The sequence below is a fragment of the Vanellus vanellus genome (assembly GCF_965231255.1).
Source record: "Vanellus vanellus genome assembly, chromosome: 2".
Lineage (NCBI taxonomy): Eukaryota > Metazoa > Chordata > Aves > Charadriiformes > Charadriidae > Vanellus > Vanellus vanellus.
This window is the reverse complement of record NC_138906.1, coordinates 130,182,280-130,199,637: the sequence shown is the minus strand read 5'-3', so window position 1 is coordinate 130,199,637 and position 17,358 is coordinate 130,182,280. Positions and strand designations below refer to the sequence as shown.

The 17,358-nt window shown below is 40.1% G+C and overlaps 1 long non-coding RNA gene across 1 annotated transcript; it reads right to left on the bottom strand.

The window, feature by feature from the left end:
• Positions 1–6: 6 nt before the first annotated feature.
• On the bottom strand, positions 7–16,381 carry LOC309669365. Its single transcript, XR_014268903.1, has 3 exons — positions 16,295–16,381; positions 4,714–4,827; positions 7–83 (listed from the first exon to the last, which is right to left on the bottom strand). It is a non-coding gene; the product is annotated as an uncharacterized lncRNA (long non-coding RNA).
• Between the last annotated feature and the right edge of the window lie 977 nt (positions 16,382–17,358).

Here is a 17,358-nt window from a genome sequence, read left to right as displayed (position 1 = left end):
TGTGGGTCAAGTCATGTACACCAGGACTTGGGCATCTGAGCAGTGGAGTTCTGAGAACCAGGCAGGAGATAACTTGGCCACTCCTAAAAAAGAAGCCATTGTCAAAATCTGGACTGAAGCAAAATGGAAGTCTCTATTAAACCTGCATTTACCCCACCACAATTTTGTTTTCTTGCAAAAGCATTACTAACAGCCACAATTGGAAAGAAGAAATAGCATATCTAACACACATGTTCGGTACACAGTAATTTATGCATTTCACTATTTTATTTTGTCTCCCTTAATGTTATGTTATTGCATAAGGGTAATTTCTTGACAGATGAATTACATAAACATTGATTTTAAAAATTTCATTTCTCATTAAATTGCATTTATCCAATTACCCATTAAAGCAGTTAGTAAGGCGAATGCACATTTCTCACATGGCATTCCAAAGCAATGAACTGGAAAATGACACCTTGCCAAAACGGCACATTCACACATCTGATAATGGAGTTGAAAGACCAAAAAAAAAACCCCACCCAAAATCAAAACACAAACCAACTCCCAGACTAACCCCAATGGTTTAAACCAGCTTTTGTCACTGTTTCAGAATCCATTAAGGTGTCTTCAGCTCAACTTTCTCTAGAACAAAACAGTTTTATTCTTTATGAAACACTGGTAAATCATAAGGCTGAAGAACATCCCACTTATTGTCCAAAAAGTTACTAGAGAAGCTCTGAAGAGCAAAAGAACCAGACTCATCAAACTCATTCAAAGGAGGCTGAGAACAACCTCCCAAATCACTCTGCGTGGATGGGTGCAGACAGACCTCAGCGGGCTCTGACTGTGCTGAACATGGTGTGGGGCCAGCACATTGCATGCAAATCTAAGAACGATGAGCCAGCTCCAGTCCACAGAGCAACAAAGCTGCATTAGTGCAGCTCTGTGCCCCAGTTATTGTGCAGTAGCAAGAGTCAGAGCTCATTAGCTCAGGAACTCTGCTAAGCTCATTTACACACACGCTGTCTTCAAAACTGAGCTGCTAAGTCTGTGAAATGCTGAACTGTATTTGTGAACCTACTAGGTCAGACTGCATCTCTGCACTTTATGCCACTTCTCAGTAAGCAGATGTCCCCTCTGATCTCAGCCAAGGTCTGAGGAAGCACAAAATGACTCTCCAATCTAAGCATCACACGGACAGTTATACCTCAGAAAAGAAACTGACCTTTCATCCCTATGCATAAAACAGCCCTATTTAAAACCTTTCTACAAATACAAAACATGTGACTACAACAGAAGTATTTTTTTTTTTTGGTCTTTTTTGGACAGTATAGATACTTGAAATAGTCTTTTTAAAAAGATTATCAGAGTAAAGTATAGCCCCTCAAAAAAGATGAGACATTTTAAATACAGTGGCTGAGCGTGCAGGGATATGTGCAGGTACTACTGTACAGATCTTCTGTGATGAGTGTCTTTTATAGATTTTTCACATTCCCTTGCGTGACCTGAATCTGTATCTGCTTTATTTTGGCACAAAACCAGAGGTCACTCTTTGGTGCCTAGTTACACTGACAGTCAGCTAGGAATGGTTTTCATCTATGACAGCCTTCTGCGTATTGCCTACAGGCTGCTTTTATAGGTCTGAGTGGCCCGAAATCTCCACATCGCTGTGATAACTGTCTTCCTGGAGCTACCCTTTGTTTATACGGGTCTTATGGTCACACAACACTTAAAGCCTATCCTATCCCAGTCGTATTGGGATTGCATGTTCTCTATAACACTACTGTGTCACATCTTACACAATGATCTGCTTTGTACCTTGAAGGGGAAAAAACACAAGACATACCAGAGGCTCAGTGAAAATCTGTGCACATCAGAATCACAACTGTGATCATGATGGTACTCTAATCCCTATGCAGGACAGATTATAAAACTTTTTCATGGAAATTCCATCATCTATCCCAGTCACACAGCAGCAATTAAAAATACAAACAAGATACTTAGGTGAACAAAAGATGCAGCATGTAAATATCATTCAGACAAGTGTTAGAACAATAAAGACAAGGTGAATTGTGCTAGAGGTTCTCTTCTAAAAGAAAAAAGACTGGAGTCCCCATTCAGAATTGTGCTTCTGGATTTGAGAAGCTAAACCATCTCTCTGTTCACCTTTTCTTTACTCACAAATCCTGAGAATCTTTATAAGCATGGACCCACACATTTGCTTTACAGCCACGTTTTTGGAGGCAGTCATCTGAAGTGTCTTGAGCAGTCCAGCTTTAGTCTAAAAGCAGTACAGCCACACCTTCACTATCCACACCTACCAGTTTGGCTCAGTTAGAGGATCTCTGTATTTCATGGCCAATGAAGATTTCTCCTTTTCCCAATCATATTTTGTGTTACAATTTGCTAAGTTAGCTTGTCTGTTAATCACCAAGTTTCTGCCTTATTCAGCCCCCAGAAAACTGAGAGCTAGTAGTACTTGCGGAAAAGAGGAGTGACGAAAGAAGGAACACAATCATATTTCTGTTAAATGTGCACATTTATGAGGCATACACTCAATAAAAGGAGCAAAATCTATGGTGCAACAGAAGTATGGTCATAACAGCATTTCTAATGCTATCTGGTTTACTGAGCTATAATTTAGCCACAAAAGAATTGCACCCATGGGTCCTCTGAGTCATTATCACAAGTTGGCTCTTTTTTCACATCTGTTTCAGTCCAGCCACATATGTATCACACAGTTCTGCTTCAGTGTGTTCTGACATGATTAATTTCCGTGACATAAACTCTGCCATTGCTGCTTGGTTTGTGGTGTCCAGGTTTGTATTGCCTGTTCGGGTAAAAGAAAGCACTGCAGCACAACTACACTTCAGACTACGCTTCCTGCAAATCAGCTCAGTATTACTATCGGGCAACTACAACTCATATTCCTAAGCCTGACAATAAAAGTCCCTTTTGTGTTGCAGTAACTGCCACCCACTAGTTCACCCTGGCCTCACACCAGTCCAAACCCATAGAATCCCACAGACTAAAACAGATCTTCCAGACCCACAGACCACAATTTCTGTACCCCAGATGAAGAATTCAGAACAAGAATGCTAGACTAGACTGCTACCATTGGGTTGCTCTTGTTTAATCAGAGAGCCTTTCATGGTTTCTTGGACAGAACTCCATACCTTTCCCTCAAAATGACAGAAAAATTTTGGCAGGAAAGGAAATTTGGAGGTCCTCCCAACAAACACCACTCTTAAGTCACAATTCCCTGCCTGTTAAGTCAGGATTACTCTCTAACCCTGAAACAAAGCACAAAATTTGTATTTGTCCTGTGGTTAGTACAAAATATTAACCGAGCCAGAACATCTAAAGCATTAAGAAAACAGTACTGTGTGGTGCTAGGAATAAACAGCACAATGATTTATGTAAATTATGTTAGACACAGTAGATTGTTCCCCTTTGCCTTCAGTGTCAAACAGCTAATCTTCCCTCCCAGCTCTGATGTTTCTGTCCAGAAGGATTAAACCTACTAATATACAAGCCTATTGAAAACTTCTAGAGTTCTTTTGGTTATTTCAGTTAAAAATAAGTAAATACTTGACAGGAGCAAAGACCAAAAATAAATCCAGTGGAATACCAAGATTTTCCTATAGTAAAAGATAACGAACAGTAGAACTTCCCTGTCTGGAGAAAAAAGTTACATTTCCAGAAAATGATGAAGTTTGTAATGAAAACAGGCTTCTGTTTTGTGGAATTAGAAGTAATGCATCACCTTTCAAACTAAGGGACATCCAATTTAAAATAAGAGGGATTTATATTAGTAACATTACATTCCCAATATACCACATATGGATTGCAAGATTTTTTAAGGGGCTGGATGATTAGCTGGCAACTCAAGAACAGTCACTTGCTGAGCTAGCTTTAGGTAATATGAGCACTCCAGGGTCCCATGTCAGGGCATAACCTGATCACCTACAAAGACTAGAAAGGAATGTTCCTCACATATTGAGTCCTGAGCAGCTGGCTCTGTGTATCACAGATCTTGATGCTTTTTTTTTTTAACCTTTTTATTGAGTAGAAGTTTATAAGCATTTCTAGATTAGGTACACAACAGAACTAACTGTATACCAAATCCTACTCTCTTACATTTTTACTATTATATGCTTCTTTGGTGAAAAGAGTCCTGTCATATACTTCAATACGCAGATACCTTCCAAGGTCATTTCATTTACATTAAATGTTTTGCTTCCAATTTATTTTCATGGTCCACCAGACCATGTTATACAAAATAAAAATGCATAGCTTTACACACACACTAATAAGCTCAGCATCATAAAGTGATTCAAATATATGAAAAATATGAAAGACTTTCTTCACTATAACTTGTGTGCTTATATTTCCGACATAATTTAATTGGATTTTACTTACTAGATAACATGATTTAAAAGCTACCCTTCAATGCTGGAGGCATCACTGATAATCTTTTAAAAGCTACCCATAATGCATAAACAAGATAATGAATCCTTCTCAGACCAAATCAGGTAATTCAGTAACATCATAAGGTAAACAGATCCTCCTACTCCCCGTACCTTCCATACTGCCATTGGCAACTCCCACTAAAAATCCAGCTTCTCACAATCACAGAGCTGAGCAGAAAGGCCAGCTTTGCAGTCAGTCCAGGATGCTCAGATATTTTACAAGTCTTGGTAGGGGAAAAAAAAAAGATAAATACGTCACCTGCCACTTTCTCTTCTTATCCCAATAATGCCTTAAGTCCAGTTCTTCCTTTGGCACTATATGCTGGGCTGGGATTGGGAATATTCCCAGACACAGCCTGGGATATGTATTTATCTGTAGGTCAAAATGAATACTATCAGTTTAAAAACTTGTGAAGATCTATGAGAAAATGTTTATCAATAGTCTGTTTATAGAAAGACTTTAATATACAAATATATATATACACACATACATACTCACACACAAAACCATCACATACAAACTTATACATTAGGATTACATACAAACTATGTTTCAACGTGAGCTATTATCTATTGTACAAACTCAGAGATGGTATTTATATACTGTCTTTTGAATGATGTGAACAAAATAACTATGGATAGCTACAGAAAGGAAGGAGAATAATTTTTACGACTATGCTCTGAACAATGCTGTGCTCTACTGAAACAAAGTGGATGTGTCTGTGACAAGTTTTCCCTCCTTTTCCTTTTTCTTCAACAGGCATTTAAATCAAATCACAAAGAGGACCTGAAAAAAACAAACACAACCTTGCTTTGGAAAGAGAAAGTGGTAACAACTAACAGGTGAATCAATTTTGGTAGTGACAGAAGATGATTCTTACAACCAAGAAAACGCAATAGGAAGAAGCAGAATTGAAGAAGCACACTCCCAGATTCCTTCCAGCAGGAATAGTGATACTCATATAACAGAAATAAAACCTACTGGAAATGCAGTGTTCCTGATCAGTAACAACTGTTCTACAAAGGCAAGCTTACATCCACTGAACAGGAAAATAAAAGGTGATTGATACAGTTCAAGTGTATTAGCTTTTTTGATAATTAACTTGTGTCAGCTCAGTGTCAGCCAGGCGAGCTAACTGTTAAATAGGCTGATTCATTTAAACTGTATCAGCCAGCATTTGTCTGCTTATTTAGCAGAACAGTAACTGCATTCTGTAACAACAGAAAATATTGATAAAATTCAGGCAAGAGGGCAGGGGAGAACTAAAGTGAGAGCCTGGAGTGGGTTGCATTGAAAGAAGATGTGAAGATGGCAGAGAGACTCGCTTTCAAAATGTTGGGAATCGTTAAGCATTTGATCACTGAATACAAAGTTTGCTATGTCTTCAGATACCCCTCCTTCACCACAGGATCTTGGGATGAAGCAAAGCTAAAAGCAGGCAGATCCATCTGAAGAAAGACACTCCAAGCATGCAAAGGATTTTTTTGGTTTGACTTGACCTCTGTGCAGTTTTTCCCTATGGGGCAAGAATGAAATGGTCTTCTAGATGGGGATGCAAACATCATCTCCCCTCACGCAGAAATAAAACTTCAGAACCTTACCTACTTTCACAGAGACCAAGATCCTACACCTTCCCTGACAGGATCCCCCAGCCCATATCTGTCACTGCATTACAGTCATGCTGCTCTATCCTCTTCTTCTGTTCTTCATTAATCCAAGTGCAAATGGCAGCCAACTATGAAGAAGAGAAAAAGCCTTAGCCGATCTATGCCGGGTTACTACAAGAGGAGGACCTACTACAACTGAAGGACGTACATAAATAGGGATTCAAAACATGGACTCAGCTCTGCTTGTGGGGTTAACCCACCACCTCTAGGCTGCTCTAATTTGTGAGATGACATTATGATGAGAAACACTATGGACTTCTGGAGTAGGCAGACAAACACCTGTCTTACATTTTTCTCATAGCAATACCCTCCAGCCAGGTCATTGACGGGCCTTATGAGTCTGTTTGTCTAACTTAACATTAAATGCCCATTAATACTTTTGTTTCAATCAACTAAGCACAGTGCCATCAGTTGAAGTTTCTCCTCAACTTCACTGCATGTGAACTTGTCATATGCTGCTTCCTTGGTTCCCACACTCCTTTTAACGTCTCAGTATTTTCCTATTTCAAACAACAACCAACTCTCCCCCAAGATCCTGTTGGACACACTGTGTTTGTTAGCATCACATTAATCTCAGATATGGGTATGTTTTACTCCTTTTCTTAGTCCTTACCACCTGTCCTCCCCATGCAGAGAAAGCTCTTGGAGTTGGGAACTCTGCCACCTTGTATTCTTTTGGTACCTTCCACATGATACCCACAATCCAACTTACCCTTAGATTTTGTAAAAATGTAATTAAGAACAATTAAATCAATTTGGTAATGTATATTTGGGTTTGATATGGGTTTGAGCAAACAAAATTTTGTTTGGATCACGTTCACCTGCCTAAACACATAAAATTCCCTAACTCTACTCTTATTGCCTTTCCTTGCATGCTCGTACCTTGCATCCCCATCCTTTTCCGCTCCATCCCAAAGTCCAAATACCTTTCCATTAATACAATATTTTGTTCCAAATGTACCAGCATGCAGGTTCACAGGCTGATTTTCTAAATTAACATTCATGCCATTTTAGTACCCAGTCATAAGTAAAGCAAACAGGTTCTTGAAATAAGATACCTTCTTTTCAACGTTAGGCTTAACACTTGAGTAGTTCAGTTAATGTGTTGTGATAGGTGTTGTAGGTTCATATTACCATCTTCCTGTATATCTGCATTTGTCTCACAGTGCAGCGTAACTGGACCTTCACAACATCACCTTCCACCCACTGGCAACAGATAATGGCACAATTTGTAAAACAGCTTATTACAAAGAAAGTAATGGCCTGATAAAATCAGAAATACAAAGAAAGACTTTGCAAATGGAAGTCAGTGGAAATCAGTGAAAATTTTACCACTAACAAATGAGTTTGTTTGAGTTTGCATTGGAGAAACACATAGTAAGAACTTTGAGGAAAAAGCATCAGAATTGTAAGTCTTTACCCTAAAGGAAGATTTAATGGTAGTTTTCTCTTAGACTCCACAGGAGAGTATATTCCAAAACACCTAACATAATTTGAAGGCTGCAAACCTATGGTCAGAGATTTTAGACGTAAATCAGTAAGCTTTTACTGAAACCAAGAAAGTTACAGTTGGTATGATCCAGCTCTACTTGCCACTCGATACTATCTTGGAGCAGGAATTACACTTATGAATTTCACATAGGAAACAGAGAAGCAACAATGCAGGCCAGATTCTGTCACTGGTATTACTCCACTCAGTTGTTTCTCACTCATATTGCTGTAGCAGCTGAGAACAATGTGAACTATAAAAATGTGACAATAACAATATGACAATAAAAGATGGGCTCCCCCCAAAAGGAGCTCATACTGTAGGGGAGCGTGGAGGACCACATACGGATGGGCAAGGGGTACTACGAAACAGTACCATCCTATTAATTACAGTGCACCAGTCCTCACCATGGGCTTTTTTTTTTTTTTTTTTTTTTTTTTGGTGGGCAAAAGAGCCTTAAGGTATAATGTGAAGAAGAAAGGAGAGCATGGAAGAAAGTACACCAGGGCTTATTATAAAATTTAACGTATGGGTAAATGAGATCAGCATCTTAGCTGATAGGAAACAATAACTTTAATCCTGATATGGAAAGTGAGATGTCAACTTGCAGAGCTGGGATCTGTCTGACTGCCAGTCTTCTATTCTTGACTGTCTAATATACAGAACTTGGCATCTTGCCACCATTCCGCACAAAGCAAGGGAAGGGAAGCTGAAGGCTCCCCAAAATGAAGTAACTTAGCATGTGTAATGTTGGTAGATTCTGCTTGAAGTGCTTTTTTTTTTTTTTTTTAACTTGATATTTTAAATGTCAGTCTTCCTGGATTTAGCCTTAACTTGACCAGCTTGACTAATTAGATGAAAAAAGGAGCAGACTCGAAGTTCACAGTCATATTAATTATTAAGAGTGAACGACAGCCCTTCAAAACAACTGATTTTCTGTATCCACAAAACAGAAAACTTTTCATCAGGATGATGGCACACTTCCATTGCAAAGCAAAGTCTCTCCTCATAATCTACAGGATACACTATCATGACCACCACACCCACAGGATACTCAAATTGTAAAGTGAATTACTACTACCTGCTCCACAGAGGAAGGCACTTGCTTATACCTGCCAGATGGAACTGACAGCTGGCAACTCAATGCCCCACAAAGACCTTCTGCAAATAGGCTCTTAAGAAACATGTGTATTCTGGCTTCCTGTTCCCATTCAAATCAAACACCTCTGGCTCCCACTCCCCACATCAGTTGACTTTTGGACTTAGCCTTTGCTCCTGCCCAGTTCAGACTGCTTAATACACACACCCATAATATTTTTAATATTTACATATTTCATCACAGCATATATTAATCACATGCATTTAGTCAAAGACATTGCTTCCAGCTTGTTTACAAATTTCAACAGGGGCAATAAATGTCCTCTCTGGAGATACTATTACAGAGAATAACAGATAAACAAAACACCTTTTGTTCTGGGAAAAGGGTGCCTGTTCCACCTGCTTTGGCTGTGTCACACCAAGCAAAAGAAATCACACATTTCTATGTCACAGACTTTATTCTTTTGATTACCAAATATGTATGCTCATCCCTCACTGAGGGGGGACAAGATTAATAATACAGTACATGTATATATTGCTGCACTGAATGTTCAGTACAGCCAAGCATTTTCTTAAGTTAGGCTGCACCTAAACAAGAAGTAGCATGCCTAGATACTTAAAATAAATGAAGCAATTGTTCTTTTGATTTGAAAAGTTTGGCAAGAAATTGGGTTTTACTTGTCAGTAAGTGCAACCAGGTATAACTCTTATCAGTCCACTATAAATTTTTAAATAGAAATTTCTGAAACTATTACAAAGAAATACACAGAAGTTACAAAGAAAAAAAAAAAAAAAAGAGAAAAATCCCTAAGGGTTATTTAAACAAATGGTAAAATGAACCACTCTTGAATGTTCTGCTTTAGTAGGAAGAAAAGTCATACCTGTGGGAAATCAAAGCAGAGCTAATAGAAGCACACAGCTGACAGAAAATGCTTACTGCAGAACACTTCAAAAATCCACAACTTAAGAAGTATTCAAATACAGTATTTACAGTCATGCACAAAAAGCTAACCAGATAGAAAACATGCAGGACGATGTTCATTATCTGTCTCAGAGGAGTCATGAAACACAGTAAGTTTAGGACAACTCCACTCAGATCTGTCCATGCCCTACTTGCATCATCAAGCTTCAAAGAATAATAAATAAAACACAAAACACTAACTCTGAAATTCACTTGCCTAATCAATATAGGGTAGTGAGTGTGCCGAGATCCTATGATTATAGTAGCCTTCCAGTACCTACAAGGGCCTACAAGAAAGCTGGGGAGCGATTTTTTACAAGGGCATGTAATAATAGGACAAGGGGCAATGGCTTCAAACTGAAAGACAGTAGATTTAGATTAGATATAAGGAAGAAATTCTTTACTCTGCGGGTGGTGAGACACTAGGACAGGTTGCCCAGAGAAGCTGTGGATGCCTTATCCCTGGAAGTGTTCAATGCCAGGCTGGATCGGGCTTTGGAAGGTGTTCCTGCCCATGACAGACAGATTGGAACTAAATGATGTTTAAGGTGCCTTCCAACCCAAACCATTCTATGTGTAAGTTAAATTTCTTTAACTGCTATATGTATCACTGAAAAGTGAAATAGTCTTACAGAGAAATAGAAATAAAGTTTACTTCATGAAAACAGCAACCTTAAGTTACATTCTCTCACCTTGTAAAATGAAGGAGCAGGTGAGGGCCCTGGAAATTCTAGCACTAGCTGATGTATCTAAGAACTTGTTTCTATACTAACAAGTCACATCTCTTTTTTGGGGGGGGGTGGTGGTGTGGTCTGGTGTGTGTTTACCCTTGTAAGAAGTAGTCTCCAGAGACCGGGAAGAAGTCTCAGGAGGTGTGTGAGCTCATGTTGCAGGATATGTCCCCAGAACGACTTGCAAAGACATGAGCAAGTTCTGGCATCTCATCAGTTATGGTTTATCAGAATTTTGAACAGAATACTACTCATCTTATTTGACGCCTTGCACCTATATTACAGCCACACTGAAACTAGCTGCAGGGGACCCCTAAGCAAGTGCTCTGTACTGAAAAGGCCTCCTACAGGGAGGAGGCATTTTTTTTAACAATACTACCTATTGTTTACCTATTTCCTGCAGGTGCTTTCAGTTTTTAAATTATTTAAAATACAGCTAAATTAAGCTTTCCCATTTTATTTCTGGAATGATTGATGTAAAAGCCTCTGGAGGCTGCAGTACATTTCATATGTTAAATAAACTTGAGTGGTATTTATTTATAACTGAAGATACAAAGTTCATTAGAGAGGTCTCAGTTCTTTAATTTGCCAACAGGGTGACTAATCAGCAAGTATGTGCTGGCCAGCCATGCCAGAACATGCCAGCCTTAGAGCTCTGCACTAACCAGACAGTACACGTTATCTGAATATCCCATTGGGACTGTCGTGGTTTGGCCTCAGCCGGCAACAAAGAACCACGCGGCCGCTCACTCAACTCCTACAGCCGTAGGCAAAATGGGAAGAAAAAGGCAAAACTCGTGGGTTGAGATAAAGGCAGTTTAACCGATCAGCAAAGGGAAGAGAAAACAATAACACCAGTAAAGGAATATACGAACGCGATTACAGTGCCGCCGCTCACAAACCGAACGCGGACCGCCGCAGCCCGCTCCACGCCGCGACTTCCTGCTCCCTCCCCCGGCTAGCTCCCCCCTAAATACCTGGGCATGGGTCACATGGGATGGAATACCTGTGTCCCCTGCCGGTTCCTTGGGAGAATTAACCCCATCCCTGCTGGAACCAGGACAGGGATGATCACAATACTCACTGAAAGATGGGAGGCTATTTAAGCAGAGGTGGGAGAGAGTTTTGGGAGACAAAGGAAACAAATCTCCAGGAATTTAGGCATCCTGTTTTCTGCTGCTCCTTGGATAAATTGCTTTCTTTTCTAATGTGAAAAATTCACAAAATTATTATATTAAAAACTGTGAAGGTAAAGCAAGGCTAGTTCAGACATGCCATTTGGGGTAGGCCACCATTGGTGGTGGCTGACTTGATAAGCATATTCCAGGTTGATTCTGGAAAGCTGCTAAATTGCTCACAGTAAAGCATGATCCAGGAAGACAACCTATTAAGTGCATTGCTATTTCTGTTCATATCTGCACATTCTCCAAGCTTAAGAACATCCTAATTTATGACCAATACAGGTTTTTCTTTTTTAAACAAACAAACAAAACTCCAGAACCCCTGATCAGCGATTTTCCCAATTCAGGCAGCTCACTTAATATGCAATTGTAGGCTAGAGACCATTTTGATGCTTTTCCCCTTTTTGCTAAAAAATTTAAGTCTCTAGAAAAGAGCAGGCAGTACACTGGCAGGAAAGTACTTTATCCTTCTTATTTTTCTTGCTAATTTCAGTAGCAGGTATGATGGCAAGTGCTGGGAACGGCTGACTAAGCCTCATTCTCTTGCTGTCACTCTAATCAGGATTTTCTTTTTATCCAAGTTAATTTAAACAATAGTGATACTGGTTTATTGTAGTCTTTATCTGCAGTTAACTTGTGTTTTGCACCATTTGAGCTCCATCAGTTGCTCTCAATCCATCTGGAAGGTATGACTTCCAGTTTAGAGATCTTTCAAGGCTAGTTTCTGATTGTCGTTCCAAGAAAACACATTATAAGTAACTGTTGCAGGTGCACAAGGAAATGTTTGCTATTTTCTTCTGGGACTCTCATGCTGTAGGGGACAAATCCACGCACTCCTGTGCTGATGCATAGTCACATAACAAAAGGCCTCACTTAAATTCCAAATAATCTTCCTGGTTTATGCAAAAACTAATCACCAGATGCAAAATCTTGCTCTGAGTAGTTTGGTTCATTCTCAGCTGTAATTACACTCACAGGAATCAATTTAGCCAAATGAGACCTGGTGAAATCTGCAGTAAAGACCCTCAGAATCCAAGCAATGCTGTAACAACTCCCAGACTACCAGGCCATACTACTAATCCAAAGGCCAAATGCTATTTGAGTTACTCAACAGGGAGGTCAATACAAATCAGTTGAGAGTGAGGAGAACAAGCTTTTGACCTAGACTTTGTAACAGATAGCCTACATTTTACCTTGGCCATTTTAAAGCAAACTTCACTTCAACTTTAGGTTTGCCAGAACTAGACATGCTTCACTTTGCTCAAGTTCTTTGTCTCCATTATATTGCAGATAATTACATCCTTCTGAATGCCTCTCCAACAAATGATTGCTTTCCATTTGTCAGTATCACCAACTATTTAGAAAATGTTCTAAGTTTGTATAAGAATGCACAAATCCAATAACAGGTGTCTACTGTCATGAAAGTAAATAAATAAATAAATGAATAAAAGAGAGAGAATTCCTCCTTAAGAATAACTGCCTCAAATACAATTTCCTTTGCTGCAGATTCAACTAGCTATAAGTAGAGCACCAACACAGACAGTGCAGTTGGTTAGGTTTGGATAACTGAGATACTCTTTGCCTTCTCTTTACTCCCCTCTTTCCAAAACATCTGATCTGGTTTTCCATAACTGGTTAGTGAATTTTGGCTGACAAATGCAAATGCCTGGATGTTGATTCTCTGTACTGCCTGTAACCCCATTAGAAACCAGACAGCTGATCAGCAGTTCAAACGTCAACTTGATAATCCAGAAAACAAACAGCAAAACCTGCTCATCTCCCTCCTTGCCCTAAGTTCACCTAAGGCACATCTTTGAACACAAATCTGCTGGTAGAAATATCTTTTCCAAGCTGCTAGCAAGGTGCTCAGTTCACTCACCGTGCATGAAAAAAAAATATCATCTGGACAATCAAAAACCTTATAATTCTAAATGCCAAAGTTTTCTATTGAAAATCTTAGACTATCTTAGAGTTTTTAACATACCATTTTTATCGTATCCTGAGAATTCCCTACCTTTTTTCATTGCAATCTATTAAGTCATAAAAATACTTTTCTCCTCTAGTTGGAGAATGGGCTTTCCTTTAATGATCCATTGAAACTCATTTATTTATGAGAAATGTACATAATCTAATGGACAGCTGTAATTCAGATAGAATGATCAACATACATAACAGCTCAGGAACACCAACAGAATAAGGCTGAGCACTCTAAGCCTTCATTTATTCTTTATAGTATTTTCATACAAGAAATGTCATGGCCTATTAGGAGTATAACAGATGAATTTATGACAAATTCAGATAAAAGCTGTGGATGGAAATAAACTTGTCAATAAAACACACAGCTTATACTCAGAAAAACTATAGCACTGAATTTGGCACAGGTGAAGGGGGATTTAAAATGGCTTATTCACCTATGACATAGGAACTGAAAAATATAGGGCTGAATTCATGGTTGCTTTAAGTAGATGTCACTCATTCTTTCATATCAATAATGCCTTTTATACTTAGCATCTCTTGTCCCTGCTACAAGGCAGGTCGGATATTTGCAATTCTTTTAGAAATTAGGAGACTAGAGACTGAATTATCTTCTTGTGTAATTGTTTCATTGCTGCTTCTGCTTATCACCTTGGACATGTTTCTGCCAAATAGCAGAGTCACTGTGCTATTGAATGAATCAGGCCAGTAGAACAGCTATGACTGCATTAATGCAAAGGTATTTATGGAAACAAAATGCACAGCAAAAAAATGCATTTATTTTCTGAGCAGGGCTCATTAATCAGTGGCATTCTAATACAACAATTTATGACATGCAGTATAATTTAAATATAGTTTATCTGTAGTCTCAACAAGCAGTCAATTAGGACAGTTTGGAGTAGGGGGTAAATGTGATTCTTGCCAAGAAGGAGGATTTTCTATTTTCTGATTTAAATAAACTTGATCCAAATAAAAAGACTCCAGTTGACTGCTGCGGGCTCTGTCTCATACCTTTTGCCTTTATTATGTAACTTTCTGGTTTTATACCTCCTGTTTGTTCTGGCTTTTCTTCTTTGCCTTTGCCTTACAAACTCGCTCCTTTCTCATTGTTACATTCTTCTTCTGCCCTGTTTCTTTTCAGCCTACAAACAAAACCAATGATATTTACCTTCTTGTGGATTACTGCATACCCGTACAATGTACCAAACATGTAGCTCTAAAACAATTGATCAGACTAAAAAATGACGTCATTCCCATACACATTCACCTATACATATTGTTTACTTTTCTCTCCATCATCTTTCCCAAAATGACATTCTTAAAATTTGCTTCAATTTTTACATTTTAGATCACAAAGGATCATCACATCATTTGCTGCAACAGTCACCTTGACAAATTTAAATCAAATTAAGCATTACTGTCTCTAGAATAAGTCACACCCAGCTGTCCCAAGCTTCTTCAAAGGCACGACATGGATCACATGGCCTGTACCTGAATTGTCTTCAGGTGATCCCAGTAGGAAAACCAAGCCTACTGCTTTCTGCTAAGTTTATCTGAAAGGCTGCTTAGTCCAAAACCATGCATGATGATCAGCTTTTAAGTAAGTGATCATAGTTATCAGGCAGTAATATAAGAAAAAGATTCTCTGATCACTAGATGACAATAGCCCCTCTTAAGTAACATTCTTCTTCAGTTTAGAGTTATTGGTGGACAGGAAGGAAAAAGTCTTCCTAATGCTACAGGAGATCAACAGAAACCTCTGAATAACAAGATCATGAAGAAGGCTAGCGATCAGCATAAAGATACAAATCTGCTATGAGCATTCGCACCTATGTGTGTATATTTTAGCCCTGTAAGAGAGTCTTATTGGACAGAAGAGCGTACAAGCAGGTACTGAATACACCAAATATGAAATGCTGGCAGCAGTGTGCTAATGAAAACAAAAGTAAGGAATTTTACAGTCCATTTACAACAAAAAAAAATGTTCACAGTAAATCATTAGCAATATCCTTCTAAGTGTCACTGTTCACCCAGTTGCTTCAATGTTCTTAGCATCTCTTTTCTTACCAAACTGCCACTTCCCATAGTATAGCTTCAGGAAATTGTATCCTACATTAACCACAAAACACTGCTGTCTTACTTGACAGTAATTACTACTCACAAGAATATAATCACACAAGCAGTTACTTTCTACTAATTTTCAGTGGTCCCAATTACATATTATAATTTTTTTCCTGCTTTCCTTAGGATGATTTGTTCCTTACATTGTACTTTCTGATTTGCTGCAATATTAATAGCTCATCCTGTCAGCTTTGCTGGGATAAATAATATGTGGTCATGAGTACATCTGCTCCTTCCTAGCAGCTTCTGAACTTGTTTGGCAGTTTCAGCCTCACTAGATAAATGGAAAGCATCTCAAAAATATTAACTACTCACACATTGTGTGAAAATAAGACTTTGGTAGAGTGCCATAACCAAGTGAAAAGTTCAGATACTCAACGGTACTAGTTACCAATTAATTCACATGAGAGGTACCAAGAAGTAGGCTTCATTAGTTTTGATGTTCACCAAACTAGTTGCTTTTACTTTTACTGGCTGAAGTACCCACACTGTCATCTTGTTACTTGACTAAGCATTTAATTTCAAATCTCATTCAAAGTTACTGACTAATGCTCTTCAGCAAATCATTATTTCTGGTTAGCTTCATTGCACTACTCAGTTCAAAACACAGTGCCCACCTCTGTTTTGGGAAGTCTTCTCTCCTCCCCACATCCATTCGCAAAGGCTCTCGTTTCCAGAATTGTTTATTTTGACCTGAAACACTGAATTTATGGTTAGGAGCCAAAGGTGGGTTTTGCTTTTTTGTTTCAGATTTTTACTGTTATGCCAAACCTCTATTTAAATAAGTCTCATCCCAAATCACAGAGTGACAAGCAGCATCTTGAATTCCTGTGAAAGAGGCTTATTTTGCCGTAGGCTACTTTAAATATTTTTAAAGCCTCAAAAAAGCTTGAGAATTTATCCGTTGATGTAAGGCACTTCAAACTCTTTTACCGTCTTGGTCGAAAAGGCGCTCTCCGAGAGGCTGAACGAGCCTTCTCCCGTAATTTGGGCATTTAGCGGGACGCGTTATTAACGCTGGAGCACAGCGGGGGACGGTTTACGGAGGAGGACAGGATGTTCCGAGCGGGGTCTCCCCAGAAACCACCAAGCCGGGCCTCCTCCTACCCTCAGCACGCCGCGGCCGACGGGGCGCCCCGAGGGCCTGGCCGGGCCCACCCGCATCGCCGCCGGCTCGGGGGCTGCTGGGCGCGGAGCATCGACCGGACACACCGACCGACCGCCTCCCTGGCGGGCACAGGGATATCCCACCACCCTCCCCGCTTCCCGCTCTCGTGTTCCCTCACAGAGCTGGAAGACCCCAGGGCCGCACACCCCACACTGACAGCCAGCAGCCCGGCCCCTCCCCGCCACCTCTCTCCTGCTCAGGGCCTGAGTCCCTTATCCCTACGAGCAGGGAACGGAACGAAGCAGCTCCTTCCCGCGGCGGCGGGCGCTGAACGAACGGCCCAAACCGACCGCCGCGGCGCCTCAGCGGCGGGGGCGGCCCCGTGCGCGCAGCCGAACCCTCGCGAGAGGCCGCGGCTCGCTCCCGCTCTGCCACGTTCAAAGGCGCCGGCGGCGGGGTGCGTGTCGGCCACGCGCGCTCGCCTTCCTCCTCCCCCTCTGCCACCGCCGCCAATCGGAGCCTAGAGGTGCCCCGCCTCGTTCTCGTTGCGCGCGCCGCCATTGGCTCGCGGCG